Here is an 11,431-nt window from a genome sequence, read left to right on the forward strand (position 1 = left end):
TCGCACCTGACTGACCCGGGCGGGCTAAATCTAAAAAGCTCCTTTGCCTCTTCTGTAAAATAAAGCCCATCGAGGATAAGGCCGTGAGTAAGATTTTCACGCGACATATCCTTCCACAGGAGTGTCAACGGTAACGGCGTGCTCCGCTCTGAGCTAGGGCGCCAAGCCTTAGCACAAACTGAGTATTTACGCCAGCAGATTTTATTTTAGTCATATTAAGGGGAATTAATAAGATCTCAGCATCACTTTGCTGCTCTGTCCCTCATGTTATGCAACCCAAAGGAAACCGGGAGCTCTCGGGTTGCTAAAATAAGGCAGGAAATACGTTTAAAGCATTATATAAGTATATGATGATACAGAAATTATTATTAGTGGGGCCTGTTTCCCTGCTGCACCGTGTAGCTTGTGAAGGGTTCCTGTAAAGGGGAACAACTTTAGCTTGGCCTTTCCTCACGTCCAAATGCACGTGCAGAATGACAGGACAGTGCGTAGGCTGAGGCAGTGATTTTGACCCTTAGCTTGTAAACTCCCCTGATGAAAGGTAACCAAGAAAAAATCATTCATGTGGTATTCCAGGGAGTCTGTGAATGAGGCTGAAAAGCATTGGAGTGAAGAACTCAAACCTACTTTCCTGTTACAATATTTAATGTAATTATCACTGAGAATTACCTAGGAGATAGAGCAAGCATAGTCTCGTATGTCCATAGTTGTGCTGAGCATTTGAAGGCACAGGCCAGCCAGGTAAACCCATGGAGAAGTTAGTAACTAGGAAACTCAGAAATAGTCAAGATTTTCAACAGCCTCTCTGAGCAGAGAATAAACAGTGCTTTTTAATCAGCCCAGCACTATGACCTTGCAGTAACTGCCCAGGCTTAGCCTAGAAACTATTACAGAACAGGAAAAAACGCACTGAGAAAATGTTAATTTAATATCAGAAAGTTATGATGGAGGAAGACTGCAGTATCTTCCCTTTAAGTGGAAGATTGCTCTTATTGTATGATGTGTAGTCTTATTGTAAGCCCATTTACTTTTGCCGGTATGTTGAGAGTGCCTTCAGGTGACTTTTGGTAGTAAGTTTTAAATTAATCCCAAAGCTGTTCATCACAATTCATTTTTTCCAGGGTAGTAAAAAAACCAAACCCCACTTCTGTTTTTAAAATGTCTATATTTGTTTACATAGTCTCTTGTGATTCTACTTTAGAATCAGCTGTTGGCAAGTTAAATAACATATTGATAGAAGTGAGGAAGCTTTTTTTGCAATTCATTATTGTTATTGTAATAACAGAACACTCTGAGAAGCAAAAGTTATAACTAGGAACAGAAATCACATTTGTTTTGATGTAATAATATAATAATGTCAGAAATAATTTTTAGCCAGTAAAAGCTAGAATACGCAACCTCTAAAAACAAGTCAGTATATATACATAAGCAAATTATAGAAGAAAAATGAAAATGTAAGATTACATGATCCACAAGACTACTATCTAAAAGAAGTCTTCTACAGCTGGTATAAGTCTGCAATTTGTTTTGCAATATCAGAACTTGTTGATGAAATGGATGATAGCCTGTAATCCGGGAACCGGAACTATTACACATGACTTTGGATTTCCGATAACCTAGGAAGCGGTTCATTTAAAGATTGATCTGTAAGAGAAATAATTCCTGTTCATACACTGGGAAAGTAGGAATGATATTAAAAAACTGGCCCTTGCTAATTAGCAGGGTGTTGCCAAACATTATCAATGGCATTTTGCTTTAGGAAGATTATGTTGTCTAGGACTTAAACTAAATGTGAATGTTGGGTCTTTCTTCTACAATTGGATGTACGTTGAGAGCTCCATGACTTCAATGAGGTGGTGTCAATAGAGTAGTTTACCTGTATGGATCTGATTGCAGGCTTGGGACATAACTGCAATGCTTTAGGACATCATGATTTGAAGTATCAATAATGGGATTGGTTTTATATATTAAGGAGTTTTTCAGTGCAGTAAAACTCGGATGTAAATAGACGTCACAACGCTAGTTGAGGACCAACTTTTTCTAGTCAAGTACCTAAAAGTAGAGGGTCACCGTGATGGTAATATTACATTCAGATAAAAAAGCAGTGAAACATAATAGAATATTAACAGACTTAAAAAATAAGATAAATTACAAGCAAGTTGCAAAAAAGGTATGCTATTATGAAAAAGTGGTGTAAAGAAGAGACTCAGTCAGAAATGTTACAAAGAAACTGATTGGTAATAAAAATAAAGTGTTTTTATTTACCACTTCCCAGTGGAGATTAAGAACACATGAGAAGCAAAAAAAATTCAAGGAAAAAAGGAAATGAGAAAAGACATTATTTGTAGCTTTTTGCTTATCAATATACTAGCATCAAGATATTAATTAGAAAAATCCTGAATGTATTGGGGAGATTATTGTATCCATACTGGATAGAAGTTCTGTTAGGTGGTGGTCTTTCTGCTGAGTTAGCACTGTGCCGATACCCTCACAGAGGTTGAGCTCCATGCCCAATTAGAGGAGCCATTGTTTCCTCTTTCTTGAAATTACCCACCAGATGCACTGTATCAGTATGTGATCTGAATAAACTAACTATGACCAGTTTATTATTAAAGAGCCTTGCCTCTTTAAGCCGTTGCCTTCTAGGCTGCTTGGGATGCTGCGGGTCCTGGGATGAGTTCTCTATCCATTTGCTGAAAACGGTGTGTTGTAATCTGAGCTATGTAGATACAGAGAAAGCAACACTGGTCTATACATAATGAGAATACCTCCATCAGATACCAAAATGCAGCTATTTCAGAACTGAGATGCAGCCTTTGCAGTAAGTAGCAGTAGAGTTCTGGAGAGGAAGTGATGCCTACCAGCTTCTGATGAAACTTCAGGGAAGGTTTTGAAAGATCAAATAAGATGCAAATTGGAAAGAATGCTAAAACTAACATCTACCCTGTAGTTCAGTTGTAAGCTCAGTGCTGAATTTGGCCACTGTAACATATCTCATTGATTTAAATCTTGGAGCTCAGTCTCTGTGAGGATATCAGTTCAGGACAAGTTTAGAAGGAAGTGCACCACTTAACACAACTTCCATCCAGTACACTGCCGGCTATACTTGGAAATGTCTCTTCTGTCTACATGCTCCTTTGAAACTTCTGAGTTATGTTTCTGTCTTTAGTAGTCCCTTCTATTGGTGACCCTGCATTTATTTAAAGGAACGTATTATTTAAGGGTCGTTGGTATGTGGTCCAGTTCAGTTTTCACATCCGTGTTACTCTGTTCCTCTGTAAAGTGGTGGTTTCGCCATACTGAAGCCTAGAATGCAACTGGACAAGACGGGCAGGAACGCGTTCTGCTGTGGTGTGTTCTGTACCACCGGGAAAACTCAGACTCAGGTCACTTCAGTTTGAAAGGCTGGGTTTAAAATGACGTTGAAGAATCAGTAGGGATTCGATTCGACAAGCTACCTTAAAATGCAGTCTTTACAGAAGGGACAACAAGCAGAATTATCTGTAAATCTCATGCCTGAAAAAGTAACTAGTACACAAAACCCAACAATTCAGAGGAGGTATCCTTCTGAATTTGAGGTACCTTCTTTTACTTTAGTCATCTGTTTAAAATTTCAGTAGAATCTGGAGGGCCATATGTTTTGGTTTCTAAGTGCCAAACATTTACTTGGTACTACAAAAAACAAGATAATTACAAGGTTCTGAATCAGACCTATTAAACTTACTAGAATTCAACTTCATTCTGAATTTTGGCCTTCCTTTCCAATTTGTTCAAGTCTTGGCAAACAGGAAAAAGAATCTAGCTACTAGTCCTAGACATCGCACTCTTAATTTCTGCATCACGTGTGGGCCCATTTGCTCAAGTATATTGGGAGATCTTTACATAGGGCCGCAGGAAGGACTGACAGGTTGACTTGCGAGGTTTCTTGAGTCAGCACATAGTAGCTGGAGATCGTTGCATGACTTGAGTCCATCCCCTTAGAAATCAACAGAGAAATGATTCCTTGCCTGGCATAAAATCAGCAAGGAAGAAGCAGTGGTCAGAGAAAGGTGTTGGCTGGGATCGTGTCGTCATCCCCCAGAAAGCACCTCCCTATCCTGAGATGAGTGGCTGTGAGAGCACAAATTTTGCAAGGCGGGAGCAGGCTTGAGCAGTAGGTGTGGTTTGACCAGAAGAAGCTGAGCCAACCTAATAGCTCATTGACCTCGCCATAATTTAATCAACTTACACAACTGCCAGAAAACAAACCCTGCAAAAATACTGCTCCCCACTTTGCAAGCTAAATTGGGTCAGACTAGACACAGTGGGGGACAGGGCTCCATGAGTGGGACCATATGAGGAGAGGTAGGGCTCCCTTCAGCAGCAGCAAGTAGGTTAATCCAGGGCGTCAAGCTTGCTAGACTGCACAGGAACTTGCTTTTGGCTATGTTTGTGTAAAGTGCCTGTCAGTAGCCTGGGATTTCCAGCCTCTAGAGGAGCACAAACGGTATTTGAGAGCATCTGAAATATCAAGGCATTTGTATAGTCCGCTGCACAAGTGTGATGGTATCAAAGTGTAACCATATAAAAGACAAATAATATTTATTAAAAGTGAAATTGGATTTTAGAAGAGCAATTTTCCTGTTTTAAATGGGAAAGCAATTCTAAAAATACTAGTTTCTGCCTGAAACAACTCCATTAAAGAGAGGTCAAAGAGAAGTCTGTGTACCTGGATCCAGCTGTTAGCGGGGGAGACATGATTCCACTGATCTGCGCACGTCCAGTGGAAGCTGTTGACAGGATAAAGAAAGGCCTAGCAAACTAATGGACAGTACAGCATTCACAGCAGGAAGACACCAGCTCCAGACACTTTCTGCGCTTGGCTGGAGGTCTGAGACACGCAACCTAGCCACAGTAAGAGGAAGAACCTGTGAATAAGTAGCCTAACTACCCAAATTTGGCTATCCAAATAGCAAACTACTATTTGTCTGCGCACAAATCTCAAGGTTGTGACTCTTCACCAACACAGATGACAGATCTTCAAAGAATGGGGCCAACAGAAAGTCTGTCCAAGCTCTACACGTGTCAATGTGCGAGGACGGTTCTCTGGAACATTGTTTCTGGCCTAGTCATTGTATTTATGAATTTTTTTTAAGCAATTAGGACAAAATAAGTCATGCTCCCTTTTAGTCAGAAATTCTTCCTCGTTTGTTACAGCTGCAACTCTCCCTGGGTGATACATTTTTGTGTATTTTGCAGATTGTCAAATTCCATGGGGACATCTAGTATTTGACTGGTAAACAGGCTCTGTCCTTAATAACATGTTAGAGAAAACTAATTTTGCTGTTTTTTTCTTTCTTGTGTTAAACTATGTGACTAAGGCAGGAGAAGAATTTCAATGTACTTGCAAGAGGGTTTTTTCCCATTAATTGTATTGTCTTGTTTTTAGTTGTGTATACAAATAAAGAGTATATTAGTTATATCTTCTCTGTAAAATTTGGGTGGTTTTTATTCAGTTGGCAGCTTATTCCATCTAAGTAAGAACTTTTTTCATTAACAAAATTTGTTTCTTACAAAGAGGAAACAAATTCATCTAACCTTTCTCCCATTTGGAGGAGGTGGCAGGAAAAAGCAGATAGGTACATAGAAAAACTTGCCCCTTAGCAGGTAGATCACTGTAGACAACTTCTTTGTTTCACCTCACTTAAATGAGAAATACATACCTCTTTTTTTAAGCTTCCTAAAAGTTACTGCCTTTGGGCCCCATCATTATCCTGTTTGTTTATGCTTAATTCCTACCCTTCAAGGTCATCACAACAGATACAATTATAGAAATAATTGAAAAGAAATCATAGATCCTTTAGGTAAGGTTAGAAAAATTGTTCAGAGGGAGAAGTCCATAACCATGACTTGCAGAATCAGTAATACTGCATCTAAGGATCCTTTTCTATAGCCCTTCACAAAATTGGAATGGAAACAAATTCACCTGAAAGGAAAAAAAAAAGTGTGTTGTTATGTAGTTCTTGTCTAGCGTAATTCTGTCCCCCAATTTGGCATTTTACTTTTCATAGTACTGATAGAAAAGTAGGCCATTGTGGAAATGAAAGAGACTCGCAAATTAAATACATGCACATATGTTTACTGAAAAAATTGAAAACTTAATAGCAGGAGTTATGTACTCTGAAAGGAAATATTTTTAGAGGGATGAAGTGACATTTTTTAGGAATCTCAGTCTGAATTCCCATTCCCAGAGCAAGAGCAAGCAGGACTCTCTGGCTCCCTCTGGGAGAAGGAAGTCTGGGGCTACAGTCCAAACCACATCCCGTGCTCTCTGGCAAGTCTCAGGGTTGTTGGTGAGCAGCCCCAATTCCAGCAGCCTGACGGCCAGAGGTTAGGGCGGTCTGAACAGTGAGGGATCAAGTGAGTGTCCATTTTTGTATGCAAAGGAGATTACGTATCTTTAGGTGAGGGAGGGTTTTTTTGTTTCTTAAAAAAACCCCACAACAATCTTCGACGGGATCTTTGAAAGAGGAGTTGTGGGCAGCGACTTCCAGTAGAGGGCTGGGGGCCATGGACGGCAGGAGAACCTTCCCTGGGAGGTGTCTGATGCAGGAATGACCTGACCTCGCAGTGGTTCTCAGCATTTTGTTTTAGCTGGCACTAGGGGACTGCACGCAGCCCATGCCATCTCTAGACTGGCTGGCTTGGATGCCCCCGAGGTGCCTGATCTGCTCCTGCTTCCCTGTGAGGAACCCCAGTTGTTGAACAGAGTTCTGGCATGTCTGTGGTGGCATATAAAGCCTTTGTGGTTTTTCCTACAAGCATAATTTCATTAAAGTAGACATAAGCATTAAGAGCAACAGAACAAATTACATTTGTGCCTTTCTACTTACTAACTTTGAAAGAGGAGGTGGAAGGTTCTAGGATTCATTTCAGGTTTTTCTGTGTCTACGTTGCAGAGAAGTCAAAATTTAGAATTTGGACAAGACCATGGTAACAGGTACGTTCACCTTACCTTCCTGCAATACCACAGACAAATGGAATTGCATCACTAACACCAAGGAAGAGAAAGCTGAGTGATATTTGAAATTCCAGTTCTGGTCATGGAAAAAACTGTTTTCAGGGGAAAAAAGATACTAATTAAAATTTATCTAAGAAATGCCTCAGTAAAAGAATCATCAATCTATTTCAGCTTAAGTCTGAAAGAGGCACATTTGAGGCTTCAAAATGACAATAATTAACACACTGATGGTGCTGACATAAAATACCAATAGACATTTTTTAACTGCTAGTTAACCTCTGGCTTCTATAGGCATCTTTTAAAAATGCACATTTTCATCACCTTTTTTTGCAGCTCCCTAGCAATCACATAGTTCACGCTACTTCTCTGACCGTGCTGCAGATCACTCTTGGTCCTTTTGACCTGCTTTCATTTCAGAATTACTGCACAGCCTTCCCAATCTAATGACACTTGCAAACATCTGCACTTGCTGCAGGTGTCCTTCCTATTTCTAAAAATTAATTAACAAAAGTTAATTATTTTTAATGTATTGTTTCTCTCTCTTGTGTTTCTAATATCTGAATTATTGAAGTGGATCATTGCTATTAGTTTGTTTTCACAAAGTTGGAAAACTCAGAAACTCCACTATCATCTTAATTACTTACAAATGAAGGGTAAAATGCCTTCCTTTCCGTGGCAAAACTCCAAAAGATGTAATGGAGACAGGATCTCAACAGCAAGCCTACGTTCCCTACACATTCCTCCAGTCTCAGCAGGACCACTCAGGCACTGGAGGCAAAGCATGCGTGCCATGCATAAGCATGAGCATGCAGTTCCAGGACAAGGATCCCACTACATCTTTTACTTTACAATAGTAGAGCCAGATTTTCAGCAACACATGTTATGTTTAAACAGAGTGGTAATTGAATATTCTGTCTGCTGCGTAGGAAAAAAAAATCAGTTCATCTGCCTTTTCCTCTCCCAAAGAAAAAAGCATTACAATACTTTTTTTTCCTAGCCTGGATTCCTACAGAAATTAGAAGGGTTTTGAGATCGTTATCTCTTCATATGTATAATAAATCTCTGTGTGTGTGCGGATGTGTGCACATATATGTGCATGTACATACTTGCATGTTGTGCAAGAGAAAGAGAGGGAAAAAGAACAAACAGTAGCCAATTTTAACCACATCTGACAGAGCAATAGAAGGCTAAAAATGTTACGTTCCTATACATTTCATGAAAACAGGCTGCTAAGTAAAAGAAGAGAGACCCACTGCAGCTTGAGTTAAACCCTTATTAAACACCAAGAAAGCTGCAAAGATGAAAGATGTTACGAATACCCACCTACAGGAAAAGCTGCAGTCAGAGCTTCTGGTTATGTAGACCCAGGAGAATCCAAATGAGATCGCCCAAGGGGAACCAAGCCCCGTCAGATCCATAACTCATGGGACTACTGGTTTGTGCTTTATTTCTATTCCATTGCTGTCCAGCTCTGAAGATGACATACTCAATGTTTGCCCTTTGACTCTGGGGAAGAAAAGATTTTTTTTTTTTTTCCATACAAACCTGATGAGCTGAAACCCAAGATGAAAGGAAGGGCCAGAATGTATTCTCAAAGACCCCATGGGATATTCTGACCAGAGTCTCAGTGATCCACGTGCAGCACACTAGACAAAGAGAAAACAGCATCTTCAGGTTCTCGAACCCTGGAGACTGGAGAAAAACTTCATGCCCTGGCAGCCAGGACTTTGGTCTTGTTTAAGTTAGCAAGAGCCAGTGCTGTTAAAAAGCCTTTCATCCCACTTTCTAACCTGTCACATCACCTATGTCCAAGGGTCTAACCATTCTCAGAAGTTTGGTGAGGGATACACATCGTAGGCCTATGGACCTTCCTGATTTTTCTGTGATAGAGGTGCGGTATCCATGCAGAAGACGCAGCTGGAGGAAGGAGTTAAGTCGGGCTTCTCGGCACTGTTGTCCCTTGCTGGTGTAGTGCGGGGCCCTCGGCTCTGCTGGTCTGCGGGAGACGCATGCCAATGCCATGCATCTTTGGCATCTCGCTTGGATGCCAAAGGGAAACTGAAAGCGAGAGGGGGTCCAAACCGGGTGCTACATAATGCGCCAATAAACACCGTCTTCACGACACTTACCCACTATAGTGCTTGTCTCGGTTACGTTTCCTCCCTGTTCATAGCTGGGGTGCGTTTGACAAGGTTTGTTTCCTTCACGCCAGAGTTGCGTGTTCATCACCTGTCAGTCACACATCCGGGGACAAACTCCGGTACTCCAACATTTGCAATCCCCTCTGGATGACTGCCTGCCTTTTTATGTCCTAGTCACAGTAACTCATCTTTCATCTATACCTCTCTTCTGCACTGTACACTTCAGACCCTCCTTTGCTAGGCACGTTCACGTCTCTAAAAATATCATCCAGGAACTTTTTATTCTTCTTCGTGATGTGTAGCAAGGAAACTTGGCTCTCAAGCTCAGCAATCTTGCTCGTAGGTGCTGAGGCAATCAATGCACCTAGGCTGCCTTGGATGCCTGTAGCCATATCTAGCAGTGCTCTGATTCACAGTCCTTCATACCCCACACAAAGGAAGGAGAGATAATGAAAGAATTCAGCAGCCAAATTCTGCTATTCCCCTCTTCTTCCCAAAAACGTTAACTCCAAGAAAAACAGAAGTGCCCATTCTTGTCACAGGGTGACAAATGGATGTCTGTGGGATTATTACTGTTCTTGCTGCTACACGTGTGTGAGGTTAGCCTGAGATATTTTTAATGAACTTTTTATTTTTTTTAATCTTTTGTTGCTAAGAGAATAATAATGACCTGGCACAGTAATAAGAATCTCCAAGGCTTGGAGCAATAAAATCAAGTTACAGTCTTCTAAACTAACTACATTTTGCAATTTTATGGGAAAATAAATATCCATTCTCTTCAGTACGTTATACTTGTCAGTCCCTGTTTTTCTGCACTAATCTAAAATAAATTAGACAAGTAGCCTTCTTTTTGTGCTCTGTCATTCATTACTTAAGGATATAGAGAGGAAGTTAGAACAGCATGTTTGTCGAATAAGTAAATATTTAACAAATTGACTTTCATTTTAGCAGTATAAAGGAATAGTATCATAAAACCTTAGAAATTTGGCAGTATTCTTATCTTTTTTTATGTGGCACTCAAGTTAGTCATTGGAGCCATTTTATTTCCTGGATGAATGATAATTCCTGTAGTAGGACAATTCAACATAAACATATGCAATAAAACAGGTCAATTAAATCTGCAAGTTAATTCTAGGCCAGAGGGAGAAAAAGCTGCCTTATTCTTATTTACTGTTCCCTAAGGAGTTAAGACCCTAGGGCGGTACGACTCTGCGCGGACTGGAAGTTAAACACGCGCTTGATTTCAGAGTTTCTGGGACCCAGACACTCACAGTTCTGCAAGTCACGATAATGCTCCTAGTTGGAAGGGCTGCAGTCAGAAAATGCTTCCTTATTCCCATGATTTTCAGGCAATGAAGGAGGCAGGCTGGGAAGCGGGTTTCTAAGGCCACAGAAAAAAAATTTTAGGGGTTTCCAAATCATCTGTGAAACTTTGTAATCTGCCTCTGGGCTTTCCATGGGGAGAAGAAACTTATTTGTGAAAGTCAGCATAAAGAGCCCCAATTTGGCTTCTGTGTAAAGTGTGAGTTAGATATTGCTTTTGTCACATAGAAATTAATAGGAGTTAAAGTATGTTAACGATTTCTCACAGGGTCAGAGAGGCAGCCACTCACGCATCAAAAACGAGTGGCAGCCAACAAGACAGTGAGCTAATGCTCCTTTCTCCCATTCCTCATTGGTTTGTCTACCATTTGTCCACATTTGATATGCAGGTCATCAGTATGATGATTATAAGCGGAGAAGAGACTTCACAGAGAACATAACCTGCTGTATCCTGAGTGAAAAGGCCTCAACCTGCCCAGTATCTTGTATTTAATTCCACTCCCCGTTCCGGTCTGTACCGGACTGTTTGGGATGTATTAACAGAGTCTAAGAACTCCCAACTAGTGACTATGTGAAGTATTTTCATTGCTGCAGCTAATCTACAAAGACAAATATTTTCTTGTTTACACTGTGAGAAACAAGATATCCTTATCTCCCGATACAAAACATTTGCTCTTTGTTGGATACCAACACTGTTCAACTCCAAAACTGTTTGAAATCCTGGCTTGCTGCTTATCTAATTCAGCGGTGCCCGTTACAGAAATCAGAACTCCCTCTGATACTGCTCTACCTCCCTGTCTGAGGACTCAGTCCGCTGAGGATGTTCTCCTCATAAAATCTCTGTTGATCATGGATGAGATTATCCCCGTTTCACAGTCATGAATGAGATGTGCAGGAGTATTGAGAGCCTTGCCAGAGGTCATGGCAGAACCAAGAACTAAACTCCCGTTTTTTGGATCCCAATCCA

This window comes from Aptenodytes forsteri, unplaced genomic scaffold (assembly GCF_000699145.1).
Source record: "Aptenodytes forsteri isolate BGI_AS27 unplaced genomic scaffold, ASM69914v1 Scaffold257, whole genome shotgun sequence".
NCBI classification, from domain to species: domain Eukaryota; kingdom Metazoa; phylum Chordata; class Aves; order Sphenisciformes; family Spheniscidae; genus Aptenodytes; species Aptenodytes forsteri.